Source organism: Octopus bimaculoides, chromosome 4 (genome assembly GCF_046866305.1).
Source record: "Octopus bimaculoides isolate indiv1 chromosome 4, ASM4686630v1, whole genome shotgun sequence".
Lineage (NCBI taxonomy): Eukaryota > Metazoa > Mollusca > Cephalopoda > Octopoda > Octopodidae > Octopus > Octopus bimaculoides.
In genome coordinates, this window is record NC_142931.1 from 51,081,029 (window position 1) to 51,099,799 (window position 18,771).

The following is an 18,771-nucleotide window of genomic DNA, read 5'->3' on the forward strand; positions in this document are numbered from 1 at the left end:
CAGTGTGAAATAAAATCATGTGACTATATATATATATATATATAAAACAATTTGGTATCTAATGAGAATATCTATGTATATTATCCGTCTCCGTATCTCAGTTACTTTTGCTCTCTTTTTCTATTTCTCTCTCTCTCTCTCTCTCTCTCTCTCTCTCTCTCTCTCTCTCTCTCTCTCAAACAAGAATGTTTGCAGGCAGGGCAATGCACAATAACTATCCTTTGCATCTGATGACCTTTCAGGTGTTGCAATGATGAGTAAGAGCCATCCAATTGGTAGTGTGAGTGAATTTCTTCCTACACGAGAAGCCATGCTTTTTTATGTAGACGGCTGCATCAAAGCTGTGTGTAGATCATATTCTGGATCTGAAGTTCTGAGCTTTGGGTGTGTTTCGATGATTTCTATTTTTTTTTTTTTTATGGGGCAAAAGTAAAGCACATGTACGGCAGAGATAGCTTAGAATTGGTGAGGCTTCCACCAGTCAGCTGACTTCTGACTTGAAGTGACACAGTGTTCAGGATGTAAGACATATTATATGTTAAGTGAATATTTGGTTGGTACACAAGATAAGATAATGGTCGGACAATTCTATCCATTGATCAGTGGTAATGAATGCCTGACAGAGATTTCTTTCAGAGGTGAAAAGCAGAACAGTAGGTCTTAGATTTTCTGTTTGTTGAATGAAATAAGTTGATGGAGGGAATTGAGGTTTCCGAAAGTTTCAACTTCAGCACCGACCGTATCAGTATGGAAAAAATATGAGTACCAAGAATAGTCGAGAAATTTGTAGTCACGAAAGGTAACTTCGGAATGCAATGAAATAAGAAAACAATCCTCGGTACAGGTAGATATATGGTCAAAGAGTCGTTAGTGGATGGAGACGTTTGGAGAGGTGTGGAAGAAGTGTATGTACATGGAGACATTGGGTGGGGAGAGACTTTCAGCCAGAGTCAACAGAAGCCTTTATTGCTGATGTTCCAATGAAAATGTTGGTTGGTGTGCACAATAGAATGTGAATATATGCAATAGTGTTAATGAAAGCTATTCCAGTCTGGATACCATTATACCATGCTCTCACACCACAATCGAAAACACACGCCTAACCAGGCCAACCCAACAGCAAAGTGTTACTGAAAAATTCCACCCTAACCAGCATAGACCATATTGTTTCCCTCCAGATGTGACATATAGAACATCTATAACATCTCCAGACACTATTGATATGCACTACTCAGAACAGCGTACTCTTACAGCGTGGACATAAAATACTGAGATGCGACGGGGCAAATCATTAACTGTTTCTCCAATAAATGTAAATCTTATACCACGTAGAGACATAAATGTGTATATAAGTGTGTTTGTATGTATATATTCTATATGTCTATCTATCTATCTATCTATATATATATATATATATATATATATATATATATATATATATAATATTTAAATGTCACAATTCATGTATTAAGGCGCTACTAATAATTTAGTTTCATATGTTGAGAGGACTCAAACATATTCTCCAGGCGCAAACCACATATCATAACGAAGTGCAAATAAAATACACATTATATTCAAGGTTCTGATGAAGCTATAGGATATTACCCTGGTACTCAACTAGGAGTCCACCACATCTGATAGCATAAACAGATGTAAGCTAATGAAATTTATTATATAACATTTGGTCTTTCCCGTGTCATCTCTTTGTTTTCTATATATAAATGTGTGCGTGTGTGTGTATGTGTGTGTCACTCTCTCTCCCTCTTTCTCACTCTACTGCTCTCTCTCTCTCTCTCTCTCTCTCTCTCTCTCTCGCTCTATCTCTATCTCTCTCTCTCTCTCGCTCTCTCTCTCTCTCTCTCTCTCTCTCTCTCTCTCTCTCTCTCTCTCTCTCTCTCTCGTTACATATATATATATATATAACACTGCTAAAACAACATTAACAATATTAATTGAAAGTTGAAAGACGGGAAAGAAGAAGAAGAAGAAGAAGAAGAAGAAGAAGAAGAAGAAGAAGAAGAAGAAGAAGAAGAAGAAGAAGAAGAAGAAGAAGAAGAAGAAGAAGAAGAAGAAGAAGAAGAAGAAGAAGAAGAAGAAGAAGAAGAAGAAGAAGAAGAAGAAGAAGTACTACTAGTATGTGTTGTGTCTAAAAAGAAAAGACGAAAAACATAAAACGAAAGCAAAAAACAATTGGAAAATATTCTGCAGTGTAATAATATTGTGATAGAGAAATATAAATTGGACGACTTGTGACACATTTTCAGCCTTCAAATTTTTTTTATGTTTCAAGAAAAAATAGTAAAATTGCTGAGTCTGTAACAAAATTTTAAATATTAAGACACGTGCACCTAATGTTCTAGTTAAGTGGATGCCATATGCGTGTTTATTTCAGGTTATTTATGCGTCTATGTATCTGGGTGTTTGTTCAAATGAATGTACGTCAGTTTGATTATGTGTGCATGAGTCTATCTGTGTCTGTATATGTGCGTGTCTATACGTGTATATGCAGACGGGCATATATGTGTGCGTGTGCGTGTATTTATTTGTCTCTCTCTCTCTCTCTCTTTCTAACTTTATATATATATATATATATATATATATATATATATATATATATAGAGAGAGAGAGAGAGAGAGAGAGAGGGAGAGAAAGAGAGATGATAAATAAATACACACACATGCACACATATATGCTCGTCTGCATATACACATATAGACACGCACATATACACATACACAGATAGACTCATGCACACATAATCAAACTGACTTGCCTATCTCTCTCCCTCTCTTGTTCTTCATCCTTTCTGTTTTTCTCTCTCACCTTTTCCCTATTCTTCTCTCCCTTTTACCGTTCCCTCTCTCTCTCTCTCACTCCTCCTCCTTGATTCTCTCGTCGCTGACACGTGACGAAAGGGGATCTCTATTTCTGTCCACTTCCTTCCTAAAGAAAAGACGTGCCTTTTCCTATCTCCTCTCATGGCTCGTCTACCGAGCGTTCATAATAATTTTTCTATCGTCTTGGCTCAACAGCTCTCACCGTTTGTTTTTATTGTCTTGTTCTCACTGTCCTGTTCTCGTTAACACTTTCACCCTCCGCAAAAAATCCCAAATTTTATTTAATTTGCTTTCCGGGAAGGACTGTTCCAGCGAAGTCGCATATTGTCTCTGTTTCATCTACTCGGTTTACTGCTTCGTATTCTGGAACAAAAATAAAGAGGTCTTTATAACATTCTTTAAATTACACAAAAGGTAAATCTATAAAAAGGAAGTTGGTTTAGAAATGTGTTGATTATTTCCGATTTAGTTTCGGATTTAGAATTCCTATAAAGTATTTTTTGTTTGTCTTTCGTAGTTGAACACTTTCGTCTTATATTGTTAAAAGGAAATATTTTGAATTTTTCTTTTGCTTAAATGTCTAGATGGAACATTTCTAAGAGAGAAGTTTTTCATAAATGTCTACATGGAACATCTCTAAGATAGAGGTTTTTTAAGTGCATTCACTCAGCTGATTTGTTTCATCGTTGTAATTTTCGTTGCACTGCGAGCATATGATGCAGTAGATAAGATTTTTTGCTTTGCGATTCATATTTTCATTCACTTTCAGTTCAGTATAGAAATGAATGAATGAGGACACCCTTACCTAGATATTCTGATAATTAAAGAAATGAGGCATTTATAATTGATTGTGTTCGATAGTTACATATAGCAAGAGATGAGATAAACACCTATATAACTAAATGTGTCACTTCAAAAGGAGATATATTCCAGAACCCTAATGAATCATGACATAACGAAAGGAAAAGAAGTTCCTGTCTCTGCCTTACGATGAAATATTTATACTGAGAAAAAAAAAAAAAAATACAAATGTAAATATTCCATTTGTAATCACACATAATCCTAGGAATCACAACATCCTACAATCGGCCAAACGATACATCCCGAATTTACATCAGTCACCGAATCTCTGACAAACAATTAAAGAATCACAAACTGCCGAAGACAACCACCAAATATCAAAAGATGCCTAGCAAAGGCCAGATTCACATTGGAGAGAGAAATAATGTAAGTAAAAAAACTGTAGTGACCCACGTTGCGGGAAATATGAATTAATTGAACAAGGAACCACGAAAAGATTCAAGAATATGCAGGAACTGAAAGTGAATGAAAATATGAATCGCAAAGCAAAAAATCTTATCTACTGCATCATATGCTCGCAGTGCAACGAAAATTACAACGATGAAACAAATCAGCTGAGTGAATGCACTTAAAAAACCTCTATCTTAGAGATGTTCCATGTAGACATTTATGAAAAACTTCTCTCTTAGAAATGTTCCATCTAGACATTTAAGCAAAAGAAAAATTCAAAATATTTCCTTTTAACAATATAAGACGAAAGTGTTCAACTACGAAAGACAAACAAAAAATACTTTATAGGAATTCTAAATCCGAAACTAAATCGGAAATAATCAACACATTTCTAAACCAACTTCCTTTTTATAGATTTACCTTTTGTTAAATAGTTGAACAACAAAAGCACTTGCACACAAAATACGCAGTATACGAAAACTTCTCCCCTAAAGCTTTGTGGCATTATGTTTATTGTTCAACAAATTTTCCTTAATAGGTAATAAATTTTTTTAAATTCTTTCTTTAAATATATACCTACCTACACACACGTGTATGTATATATACATACATACATACAAACACACACACACACACACACACATATATATATATATATATATATATATATATATATATATATATATATATATATATATATATATATATATATATATATATATATATATATACATATATATATATATATATATATATATATACGCATACATATATATATATATATACACATACATGTATGTGAGTGTGTGTATGTGTTTGTGTGTACAGAAACATAAATATATAAATTATAAGAACTAATCTGAAGGTGGATGCTGTGCAAATTACGTAATCAAAATCGTCTAAATGTGATGTAGAGTATTTATAATGCGTTTGCTTATAGCAGTGAAACATTTGTGTAACTTATTTGAACATCACAGCAGATGCTTTGTGATATTTTTTGTTGACTTAAATTAATAAATTTATAATACGACATATCATTTGTGCGTTAAAGTTAATTTAATCCAATGTACATTAAACTGTTTAACATGTTTGTATGACACATCAGTGATGATGTCTAATATGGAAACCAAGAGTAATGCGTTTCTTAGAATGAAATGAACTTAAGAAATGGTCTTACTTGTTCACTAGTTGTCATCCTCTATATATATGTTCTCTTTCTCTTTTTAATTTAGAATAAATTTGATCGACCACCTACTTGGTAACAAGGTTGTGAAGAAAGCATGTTGTTTTAATCATCGTGCTTTAAATTTGAAGTCCTTGCAGATTTTTATAATTTTTATAGTCTCAGATATCGGGATTAGTTGTAACGTATGAATAAAGAATTTACGTTTTCTTCTCAAGAGACCAAGTTCTGCCATACTTATCTCCAGACGGGTTGGTTTGTATCCTGTTGCTTCAATAATAATAGGTATGAAACTGAAAGTATATCTTGGGTCCTAGATTTGTAAACTCCTCATCGATAGTCCACAGATGTCCATTTTTTCTTGTATTTTGCTAACCACATTATTGTCCGGAAGAAAGATAATTTCCAGTACAAAACATAATTTTTCCTTGTGGTAACACACAATAATATCTGATCAGTTGTGTTTTCACTTGGTAGCTCTTTAATTATTGATTTCCACCAATATATTTTATCCTATTAGTCTCAATACGTTGTTTAATTTTTGTTATACTGTTCCTGTTCCAGACCTTTCTGGCCACCGCGTCATATCTCATAGGAAGATATCTGGAGGATATTCTCTCGTAATTGGCAATAATGTGGCTGATGTCTTCAGTCTTGGTCTTGTGTCAACGTTTTCTGCCTTTTATGCTATATGTACTTAGTGGGGATCTCTTATTCTTGAATCGCATGGTAGTAGACCACGAAGGCACATGTCATAAACTTGTCGGTACTCTATGCTTAGCTTTTGACGTGATCAATCCCTTCTATGGATTGTTTTCCGAGCCTAGTACTATCTTCTCAGTGAACGGGGCCATTTTTCATTCTATTTTACTGATAAATAGATTTTACAAATATACTTTTGAAAGATATCTGTATGAGCTCTTATTTCTCAAGTTCAATAGCTATTCTAATTATGTTTATTTCATGGTCAATCAACTTGGGCAAAATAGTCACTCGTCTCTTTCTTCTGTTGCAGATGTTTCAGAGTCACAGTAAGTACTTCATATGACTTCAATACAGATTTGAGACCACGGCCACCATCCACGCCTGTTTACATCTTCATTGATGTTGAAATTTCCTGTAACAATGAGCAACTTGCAAGTTTGAATATCTGTCTCAATGAGTTCTTGTAGTGCCCTGTCCAGAAGGACAAACGTGGGTATGAGGACAGGCACTGCAAAATTGCTCTGGGTATTATGCTTGTTGTGAGCTGAGTTTTGATGACCATATTCTCTTTATATGTATGTATGTATGTATGTATGTATGTACGTATGTTTGAATGTATGTATGTATGTATGTTTGACTGTATGTATGTATGTTTGAATGTATGTATGTATGTTTGACTGTATGTATGTATGAATGTATGTATGTATGCATGCATGCTTGTATGTATGTATGTATGTATGTATGTATGTATGCATGTATGTATGTATGCGTGCACGCGCGCGTGTATGAATGTACGTATGCATGTATACTTTACTTTTGAAAATGTTCAGAAACCTATCTTAGACTATTTCTTTTCTGTGAATCCTTGCAATAATTAGCTTCTGTTGTCTTTTAATCATACCATGTCAATTTCCCTTACCTTCACGTTTCTTTTTCTCATTCTGTATGTAAATATATATATATATATATATATATATATATATATATATATATATATATATATCTTTATTTTACTGCCTTCGCAGTCTTTTTAACTCTTCTCCTTTTCACTAATTTCAACGTTTCATTTGCAAATTTAACAATTTTCATGCCAGAATTTGTCACGAGATCTTTGAGAACGAAACTTTGCCAGCGAAACTACGACAGTAGCATCAACAACAACCACCAGCACCAGCACCACTACCACCACCACCACCACCAACAACAACAACAACAACAACAACACCAACACCACCACCAACACCAACACCACCAACAACGGCGAAAATGATAATTTAAACACCGACAAGAAATAGAAATTGTAGGTACTTCATCGACATACAAAAAAGAGCAGCATTATTTGCAAGAACAGCATGTTCAGGAACAGCAGTAGTGGAAACAATAACAGGAGTACAAAACAACAGATTTTACATGAATATCGGCATCAGCAATAGAAACAATAAGATCAAGCAGCAGCTATATGAACAGTGTCAACAGCGTAAGCAGACGTAAGATGCATTTTCGTGGTCGTTCTCTCCTCTGGAAATAGCAGCCAAATCTCTCGCAAATCGGATCTTTTTTAAAACGGGGGCCACATTTTTCATTAATGTTTTACGTAGTGTTTTTGGTACCGAAAGACTTTCAAACTTCGTATACTTATCTATTTTGTGTTATAGAACAGAAAAATATTTTTGTATTCGAATTTATTTCATGTAAAAAATTGTCTTATTTCGATAATTTCAACCAATCACTGACATCCACTCAGCCGATATACATTAAGTGCCGACTACATAAACAAACGATTCTTCGTTTTATTTGCTTTTTTCATTTTAAATTTGCTTTAACCCTAACCCTAAGCCTAACCCTAACCCTAACCCTAACTCTAACCCTAGGGCTAGGGTTAGGGTTAGAGTTAGGGTTAGGGTTAGGGTTAATTGTTTCAGAATCGTTTGTTTATGTAGTCGGCACTTAATGTATATCGGCTGAATGGACGTCAGTGATTGGTTGAAATTACAGAAATACGACAACTTTAACACGGAATAATTTATGGATTTCTTTTTTTTTTTAAGAAGACTAAGAGAAACAGATGTTTTATATGACACATTCTACCAGTGATCCAAGTTTCAAAGTGTTTCGTTAATGAAAAATGTGGCCCCCGTTTTAAAAAAGATCCCGCAAATCAAATATTACAGATTTAAAAGTGGAAGGTCACATTGGAGAGAGAAAAGAGAGGGGGAGTGAGAGAGAAAGAGAGAGAGAGAGAAGCAGAGTGATTGAAGTGTGTAGCTAGGACAGGACTTGCTCCGGAGCACTTTGTAAATAATGAAAGGAACACCATCAATGTCAGAGACCTCGTTGGTTAAGAGTTACTAGTCGTTTGTTATTGTTGATCCTCATAAAGAAGAAAAGGAAAGAGCTGGAAGAGATTGTCTTAGTGTGTGCAAGGTGGAATTAAATTCAAAGCGAGCAGTAAATTTAGCTTTCTTTACAGTCTGACAACTGATGGTTTCTTGAATAGGAAATTGTAGCTGGGAATCTGCACGTCATGAGGTTGTAGTGTCCTCTGTTAGAGTCCCGTCCGAATGTCTTCATCACAATGAGATCAGCTAAAATCACCCATTATGCACAGTAGAGGTATTAAACCATGAGACATATTGGACATACACGACGGGTCATAGGTCAGTTTAATCATTATTCTGTGGTTAAGAAGATCGATTCACAACAAAGTAATTTCGAGTTCATGTGGGCAAGTGTCTTATACCATAGAATCTGGTTAGCCAAAGCTTTTTAAGGGAAATTTCACTGACAGAAGCTGTAACAAACAACATTGGGAATAGAGCTTTTGCATTTCCAGTGAAGTTAAACTAATCTCTCCCCAGTATGAACACTTCCGCATAATCTCAAAGCGCTTTAGATTTATGCTTATTGTAAGTATTCGGAAATGGTCTTCCGTCTGACGATAACTTTTCTATCCTCTCACTAAGCTTGGAAGAATTTTTTTTTTCCTGTGAAGTAAAAATGCTAAGAACAAAAAAAAAAAAAAAGAACTTCACCGGCACCGACAACAATAGTAACAATAACAACTGTAGCAACACTTATAACAACAGAAATCAATATCACTGCTATCTTGACTACCATCATCACTCAACATCAACACTGCCACCACCAAAATCTCCATTGCCATTAACCACAGCCAAATGATAACAGTACCAACAACAGCAACAATACAAGTCAGTAAGAACATTATAAATACACATACCGTCAGTAGCAATACTATCAACAACTGTAATATGATTCCTCTAGGATTACCACCCACCTTGCTGTCATTATTACCACCGGCCACAACAGCCCGCACATGAAATCGCAAAGGATTTGTATAACCTCCAAATAGGAAGGAGGTAAGTAATATTCCTTTCATTTCTTATAAATGTCATTAATACACATTATCTTTGTTTTTTATTCTTTCAATATCTACACACGCACTCATAAAGACACACATAAATGGTCATGTACGTGTGTACACACACCGACTCATACATATATGTATGTATGTGTGTATGTATGTATGTATGTTGTATGTGTGTGCGTGTGTAGGAATTTAAGTATCTATGTGCGTGTATGTGCATGTGTATATAAATAGTCAATTAAAAAAAAAACACTGAGTAAAAGAAAAGAACAAAGGTTTCGACGTAGCACAAGCAATGTATTAATGAGATGCTCAGAGAAAGAAAAGAGTAGAAATTTTACGTTTCGAGCATAGCTTCGGAACTAGGAAGAACCAGGAAAGTCCAAGACATCAGCAATCACGTGCGGTTATATTTTTGAAGTAAGAAACCAGAAGTAGGAATGAAGAGAAATTGCTTTCTGGAGCACTTGTTGTTGTTGTTGTTGTTGTTGTTGTTGTTGTTGTTGTTGTTGGCACTCCGTCGCTTAAGACGTCGAGGGTTCCAGTTGATCCGATCAACGGAACAGCCTGCTCGCGAAATTAACGTGCAAGTGGCTGAGCACTCCACAGACACGTGTACCTCTAGCGTAGTTCTTGGAGATATTCAGTGTGACACAGTGTGACAAGGCTGACCCTTTAAATTACAGGCACAACAGAAACAGGAAGTAAGAGTGAGAGAAAGTTGTGGTGAAAGAGTACAGCAGGGTTCGCCACCATCCCCTGCCGGAGCCTCGTGGAGCTCTAGATGTTTTCGCTCAATAAACACTCACAACGCCCGGTCTGGGAATCGAAACCGCGACCCTATGACCGCGAGTGCGCTACCCTAACCACTGGGCCATTACGCCTCCACTTTCTGGAGCAGAAGAGAGAGAAGATGGTCAGTGTGCGTGTGCGTAGTCTGTGCGCGTGTGTGTGGTAGGATCGGTGTGCACGTGTGTGTGTGTGTGTGTGTGTGCGTGTGAGTGTGTGTGTGCGTGTGTGTGTGCGTGTGTGTGTGCGTGTGTGTTAATGTCGCTTTGAGCGATCAGCAGCTATAGTGACAAGTGTATGAGTGGGTGGGTGTGGCAGTTGGTATCTGTACGTGTTTGCGTGTGTGCGGAGATGGAAGGGTCAATAGTGGGTCAGAGTCAGTCAGAAGAGGGTGTGAAGATGGGTGCGTGTGGCTATAGAGGGATGAGAAGTAGTATGTGTGTGTGCGTTGGTGTAGCCATGGGTGTGAGTATTATGTGTGCGTACGTGTGTGTGCGCGTGTGGAAAGTGCGTCTGTGTATGCGTATGTATGTGTGTGTGTGTGTGAGAGAGAGAGAGAGAGAGTGCGCGTGTGTTTGTATGTGTATGTGTGCGCGTGTGTATGGGTGTGCATGAGTGCGCGTGGGTGGGTGTGGTGTAGGAATATCAAAATTATGAAATGATACAAATAGTGAAAAATAAAAATTACGAAAACAAAAAATAATAAAAATAATACATATTAAAATTAATAAATAGGCGCAGAAGTGGCTGTGTGGTAAGTAGCTTGCTTACCAACCACATGGTTCCGGGTTCAGTCCCACTGCGTGGCACCTTGGGCAAGTGTCTTCTACTATAGCCTCGGGCCGACCAAAGCCTTGTGATTTGGTAGACGGAAACTGAAAGAAGCCCGTCGTATATATATATATATTTTACTCTTCTACTTGTTTCAGTCTTTTGACTGTGGCCATGCTGGAGCACCGCCTTTAGTCGAGCAAATCGACCCCAGGACTTATTCTTTGGAAGCCTAGTACTTATTCTATCGGTCTATTTTGCTGAACCACTAAGTGACGGGGACATAAACACACCAGCATCGGTTGTCAAGCGATGTTAGGGGGACAAACACAGACATACAAACACATACACACATACATATATATATATATATATATATATATATATATACGACAGGCTTCTTTCAGTTTCCGTCTACCAAATCCACTCACGAGGCTTTGGTCGGCCCGAGGCTATAGTAGAAGACACTTGCCCAAGATGCCACGCAGTGGGACTGAACCTGGGACTATGTGGTTGGTAAGCAAGCTACTTACCACACAGCCACTCCTACGCCTATATATATATATATATATATATATATATATAGGCGTAGGAGTATATATATATATATATATATATATATACGACGGGCTTCGTATATATATATATATATATATATATATATATATGTATGTGTGTATATGTTGTGTATCTGTGTTTGTCCCCCCAACATCGCTTGACAACCGATGCTGGTGTGTTTAGGTCCCCGTAACCTAGCGGTTCGGCAAAAAGAGACCGATAGAATAAGTACTAGGCTTACAAAGAATAAGTCCTGGGGTCGATTTGATTCGACTAAAGGCGGTGCTTCAGCATAGCCGCAGTCAAATGGCTGAAACAAGTAAAAAAAAAAAAATAGACAATGAAAATAAAATTTGGTAATAATAGATAAATGAAAAAGATTAACAGAAAAAAATTCGGTAACAGAAATAAGGCCAGTAACAGAAATAAATAAAAGCTATATAAAAATTCTTTTTTTAAATATATTAAAAAATTATTTAAAAAGTAATTTTTAAAAATATATTAAAGAATTATTTAGAAACTTTTTTTAGATTATTAAATTATTATTTAAAAAATTATTTAAAAATTATAAAAAATAATAAAACTAAAATAAACGAATAGAAAATGAATAAAAAGGGGGGATAAAAGAAATCGATTTTAAAGGGTTTCTTTTTTAAAGGGTGCGTGGGGAAAGTCTCTGAGACTTTGAGTTGAGTCCGAAAGGAGTTTGGGTGTTGCCGGTGGAGTCTACCGTTGGTGGATCCATGGTGTAGAGCAAGGCCGATGGCGGTGATATCTGAGGTAGAGTGGTCGGCCAAGCGAAAATGACAGACGACATGGTGTTCTTACGTAGATGAACGCCTCATAGGTACTCGGTGAACCGGTCGGCTAACCGGTAGCTCGGCTGACCAACGTAAAGCTTATTGTAAAGATTGCACCTGATGCAGTAAATGAGGTTTGAATGCAGAGGGTGAGCTGGTTGGATCCAGTGAGGAAGGTGGTGAAAGGATAGTTGTGGCAACGGGTTCTGGTGCAAGGGAAGGAGGCGGGTTGGGTTGGAATGGACAAGGAAGGGAGCTATGGACCAGTAGGTCGTGTAGGTTACGGGCGAGTTTGAAGGCGGGCAAGGGTGGGTTGGAGAAAATAGGGAGGGTGTTGGAATCTAGATGGAGGCGACGGAAGGCCTACAGGATCTTCTGACGATGGGGTTGGGTGGAGAGGTGGAAACGGAGGGGAAAGGGGATGCAATTGGAGATTGGTGTGGGGAAGGAGAGAGGCGAGTTGTGCGATCGATTTGACGAGTGCGGGTAATGGCATATATATATGTGTGTGTGTGTGTGTGTGTGTGTGTGTGTGTGTGTGTGTGTGTGTGTGTGTGTGTGTGTGTGGAGGTGCAATGGTCCAGTGGTTAGGGCAGCAGACTCGCGCTCGAAGGATCACGGTTTCGATTCCCAGACCGGGTGCTGTATGTGTGTTTATTGAGCGAAAACACCTAAAGCTCCACAAGGCTCCGGCAGGGCGTGGTGGCGACCTCTGTTGTACTCTTTCGCCCCAACTTTCTCTCACTCTTTCTTCCTATTTCTTGAATAACGCTGCGATGGACTGGCGTCCCGTCCAGCTGGGGGGGGGGGGGGGAACACATACGCCATAGAAACCGGGAAACCGGGCCCATGAGCCTGGCTAGGCTTTAAAAGAGTGCATAAATAAAATAAATAGATAAATAAATATATATATATATATATATATATATATATATATACATAACATATCTATGTATCACATATATTCACGTATGTATGAATGTGCGTATATATACTGAATTAATTCATAGTGAATTCTATACAGTGATTTTGAATAATTTGAAATGTAATGGATATCTTTCATAGCATCAAATTTTTGTTTCGATCACAATCTGTAGGCAAAATTTGTAGGCAAAAATGACATTGGAATCAATTTAATCATCTTCCTGCCTAGATGGATTTTCGATGGGCAGAAAAATACTCATCTTTTGCTCACGGCAGATAAGGTGATTATAGACGTGGCCTCAGTTTAATTAATCAGTCTGATTTGCATAAGAATGACATCATACAAATGAATTCATTCATTCAAAGTGAACTAAAGAGCGTTTTGGGATAATATTTAAGGTAATTTTTCTTTTATTCTTTTACTTGTTTCAGTCATTTGACCACAGCCTTAAACACCGCCTTAAGGGTGTTAGTCGAAGAAATCGACCCCACGATTTATTCTTTGTAAGCCTAATATTTATTCTATCGTTCTCCTTTGCCGAACTGCTAAGTAATAGAGACTTGTCAATTACAGCACAAAGATGAGGAATAACACCAATACCAGGAGCAAGAGAGAGCTCTTAATGTAAAGGATCTGTGACTCACATGACGAAAACTGCCGCGTGAAAGCAGTAGGGCTTGTCCACCAGGCTCAATGGTTGCAGTATGACCAAACACTTGAGTGCCCACTGACCTGGAAGGAACTCTGAAGCACTGACCAGGGAAGATTGTTCTTCCACCTTTATGCTGTCTCTGACCTCTTGCCAACCCCAAATAGTCTTAAAATATGGGGTAAAGAAAGACCTTTCCTGCAAGCAGTGCGGAGCAACTCTTTGCACCATTTACTATATTTTAATCGGCTGCTTTAGGGCCATAACCACCGAAAAGTATAAAATTCCAAAAAGAAGGTAACAAAGCACCCAAGGCGAAAGCAATGGTAGGGGACACGTTTTCTATATTGCATTTTGTGTTCAGCCTCAGACCTGAGTGGCAGACGTGTCTTTGCAAAGGAGAACGTGGTAACATCTCTCCGACTAGTCATGTTCCTGCCCCTCTAAGAATAAAAAGCATTTATGGTCGAAATCATAGTGCTCTGGGAGAACACACTCGATATTTCCCACCAAGAAAATAAATCGATATATCAAGACTTAGACGAAGAGAGGCCCTTGTCAAGGGATGGTATGTGGTCACATGCCCCACTAAAGTCGGCTGCCGCAAATTTCCATCAAGGTAAGTGTGTTATTTCTGAAGATAAGTCTGGAACCCAGAGAACTGGAGAAAGCTATCAAGAAAATAGGCACGGCAGCTGAAACTAACTCAAGATGGCTATGTTGATAAGAGACCACAAGTAGGACCTTTCCGTAGGTAAAGACTTGTTCAGTCCTTACTGCGCCACTCAGACGAAGCTTTTAACTTTGATAATACCCACGGATGATACGGAAGGGTTTCCAGCATTGCAATAGATTACAGAATCGTGCAAAACCTCTGAGTAGCTTCTGCAGTTTCTATGTGGAGCAAAGCAACTCTGATGTTTATTTCACCTCATGCACCTATTCACTGAAAGAGTAGTAGCTTATAAGTATGTATAGCGTGTACAATCTAGGCATCATTCAAACTAACCAAGAGCATCTACTGACCACAAAGATTAATTGCTTAATTCGCATGGCATCTTTGGATAACTTCAAACATTATTTCATTTATTTTCTTTTGCTTTAAAAAATGTTTTAACCTCACTGTGAAAAATAATTAAAATATAACCATATCAAGTGAACTAGTTTATCACAGAAAATGTCCATATTCTCTCTAGGGAAAGATTTACAGTATATATCAATTTATAGAGTATAATAGTCTTGAGATTCAACTGAAATGGCCGGTCTGAAACTGAGATCGATAAAGAAATCGATTCCACTTTTTCTATCCCTAGAAAAATAAAACCTACGATGTAACCACTTCGTTTTCATTTTACAGCAAGGCAAAACTGTATTTGTAGAGGGTGTACTTTACATTCCGAAGTTCCCTAAATTACTTTTTTAACCTCTTCCATGAGCATCACACAAAAGTTAGGTAGGAATGTGCTATTGTATGAATATATCGAGATATACCTCAGACAGCAGTGTTCCAGGATAGCCACAATACACTATCAAAAATATATGTCATTGATTAGATAAGTCGGGAATAACAAAATCATTTAAACATTATTACTACTTGGAATAAAGGAATCTAAGTAGCATTCAAAATATGTTGAGAAGAAATATTTCGGCCACCAGAGAGAGAAATGTATTTATTTCCATAATAAGCATCTCATCCAAATATCTAAATGTGTTTCTCTCAGTATTCAAAGTTGTTTTTTCCGCATTATTGAATTCCATTCTAATTCTAGTAATCAATACCGTTAATTCTAAATGTATAAGTATATAATAAAATTCATTAAGGAGTTTATGTTGAGTGAGTAATATAATACGGTAACTTGAAATGCATCATATTCGCTCAGTCATAAAACGGTATTGTAATACCTAACGCTTGAAATGAGTTTGAGCGGATGAGGGAGCGTCTATCTGGTTATTTGATTGCAAAACATAATAACAACCAGCACATATTCTTTCTCTCTCTCTCTCTCTCTCTCTCTCTCTCTCTCTCTCTCTCTCTCTCTCTCTCTCTCTCTCCCTCTCTCCATCTCTCTTTCTCTCTCTCTCTCCCCCTCTTTCTCTCTCTCTTTCTCTTTCTCTCTCTTTCTCTCTCTCTCTCTTTCTCTCTCTCTCCCCTCTCTCTCCCCTCTCTCTCCCCCTCTCTCTTTCTCGTTCTATTTTTCTCTCTCCCCTCTCTTTCCCTATCTATCTATCTATTTATCTAGCTATCTACTGCAAACATGGATCAGGAAGAGACCGAAACTGGGCGAATGGCACCGCGAGTGTCGCCAAGCTCTACAACAGCTCTGCCGTCCGGGATCAAACTTGTGCAACTTCCAAACGACCAATGCGTTCTATAGAGGACTAGTGGAGGGGAGGTCTGACGACACTCTCGGGGCAAACCTGGGTGTCGACGAGAAATTCTTAACCCGCCTTTTCAAGACGACGTTCGGGCCGGGGCCTATGGATAATTTCCAGAGATCCCTGGCTTGGCAATGCTATCGAGACGCACTACCAGTTCGAGAGAAGATCTACAGACACGGTTCGAAAACCACCGGACCGACCTGCCCGAGATGCGGTCAGAGCGACGAAACCGTTCTGCACGCACTCGTGCAGTGTCCAGATATTTCAGAGCTGTGGACCTTCGTCGAACGGCTGTTGTCGCGTGTGGGACGAGCCCACTTATCAGCCGAGTCTATCGTGAATATTGTTCCGCCACCTTCCTTTAAACGGGAAGGAAAAACGGTTTTTGTAACACTGATAGCTATGGCAAAAGAATGCGTGTGGTGGACGCGTTTGAAAGGTCTACAAACAAACACTTTCCTCTCTGGTCAATCCCTCGTCAACTTTTTCAAGTACCACTTGAAAAGGAGGATGAGGATAGAGAGGAAGGTGTTGTCGAATGAAAGTTTCAATAAAAAATGGGTAAATGTGGCAAGAATGGTAAGAATGAAAGACGACACCATTTTAAGCATAGACTTGTAACAAAAAGAGACAAAAAGAGAGAAGGTACTTACTTTCATGTACCTTTAAAAAAAAAGCCTGAGGTGACCGTGGTCTTTTCCGTAGGCTTTTCTCTCCACGGATAAACCTAATCTGTTCCCCGTTTTTTTACATCGACTGTGATACACGATCCCTATTGATCGCCCCCCCCCCCACGCTTTTTTTTTTTTTTTTTTTTTTTTTCTTCCCGCGATCCCTTTTGATCCAAATCATCCCCCCCCCCCAAAAAGCTCTACTTTGTAATTTGTCCATTTTCTGTATTTAGCCCTGTGTGGCTATAATAAAAAGATATCTACTATCTATCTATCTATCTATCTATCTATCTATCTATCTATCTATCTATCTATCTAATATTCTCCTCACCCTCTCTCTCTACTTTTCAAATTACAATGTGCCATATTACAAAGAACGGATACATTACATAACGCAGTTATATGTTCACAACTGGAATATACTTGACCATATGTCTTTTCAAACGGCGTTCAGTGGAGGATAAATAACAACAACTAAGAAATACAACTTCAACTGTTGTATACAGTCCTATATACCCTTAAAGATATTGGATGGCCATGGCTGCAATACCTTTGATTATAGGCTCATTCTATCGGTCTTCACTGGGAGCTAAACAGCAACGACAACTTGAATTACTCGTTCTCGTTTCGGCAACTGTTGGAATGTGGTGCATACGCAGGACAAGAATCTTCCAGAATTTGTTTAATTATTCAGTATATTAATGTTGTTGAAGAAAGTCATAGGTTGACATATTCTCTTCGGAGCAGGATTTGAGCATTGGTTTCATGGAAGGAGGACAAATTTGGTATGAGATAATTATATTATATGTAGGTGACATCAGGGTGTGGAAGCTTAAGAAAAAATAAATGTTTGTATTGAAGTTTTTCAAGCTGGCTCAAGTTACACAAGGAAATACTTTTAATGTTAAGCTTAACAGGAATGGCTGCGTGGTAAGTAGCTTGCTTACCAACCACATGATTCCGAGTTCAGTCCCACTGCGTGGCACCTTGGGCAAGTGTCTTCTACTATAGCCTCGGACCGACCAAAGCCTTGTGAGTGGATTTTGTAGACGGAAACTGAAAGAAGCCTGTCGTAAAAGATGACTTTATAACTGAGAAAATATGGTCGACTGTATTTGAAGTCAGGGCTCAAGGTAACCAAAGCATCAGTAATGTCAGTGTAAGACCCCCCCCCCCAAAAAAAAACTGTATGCATTGAAGCTGTCGAGGGTAACAAATTTAAAGAATAGCAATTGAAGAAAGACGTACATGATCTTGGACAATTTGAAGAGCTTCACGAAGGGTAGATGCAGCAAACGAACTAAAATATTTGACGCGAAGAGACTTTGGAGACGGGGTAACTGGAACATTCTATTCTCGATGACCAGCATCACCATCTTTCTGAAAAACAGTAGGATATACAATATAACCTCGAAATCATGCTGGAATGTGGAATGTAAATTGGACAACAGAATGATTCTTAACAGAACACTGTTTCTATACTTCCTCAACTCATTGCTAAATCAATAGTTAGACCATTAAGCTGAAATAAATAACACAGCTATTAATTTACATGCGTCTTATTTCTTTGCATTATTTTACCGCTCCCACAACGGTTTCTGGTGCTCTGAAAAACAGAGCAATGTAAACCAACAGCATTGATTTCATCCACCTATCCTCTTCCGATCTAATGACTATTAGCATGCTGGACTAACACGCTGTCAGTTAAAATAAAAGCGCCTGCTTGTAAAAGAAATATTAACTGGCCTGTTGATATTTACATCTTTGTTAAAGAATAAAGGGTGAAACTGAATCCATATATTTATACATGCATATGTGTGTGCGTGTGTATGTGTGTGTTGCTCAATCTACACATGGTAATGCTTTT

General features: G+C 37.8%; 1 long non-coding RNA gene across 1 annotated transcript in view; it reads right to left on the bottom strand.

The window, feature by feature from the left end:
- Nucleotides 1-2,638: 2,638 nt before the first annotated feature.
- LOC128247678 (uncharacterized) overlaps nt 2,639-18,771 on the bottom strand; it is a 91,018-nt gene continuing 74,885 nt past the window's right edge. The window contains exons 2-3 of the long non-coding RNA XR_016241325.1: nt 18,153-18,284; nt 2,639-3,201 (exon numbers count right to left, since the gene is read on the bottom strand). This is a non-coding gene — a long non-coding RNA (uncharacterized LOC128247678). The remainder of the gene's footprint in view (nt 3,202-18,152; nt 18,285-18,771) is intronic.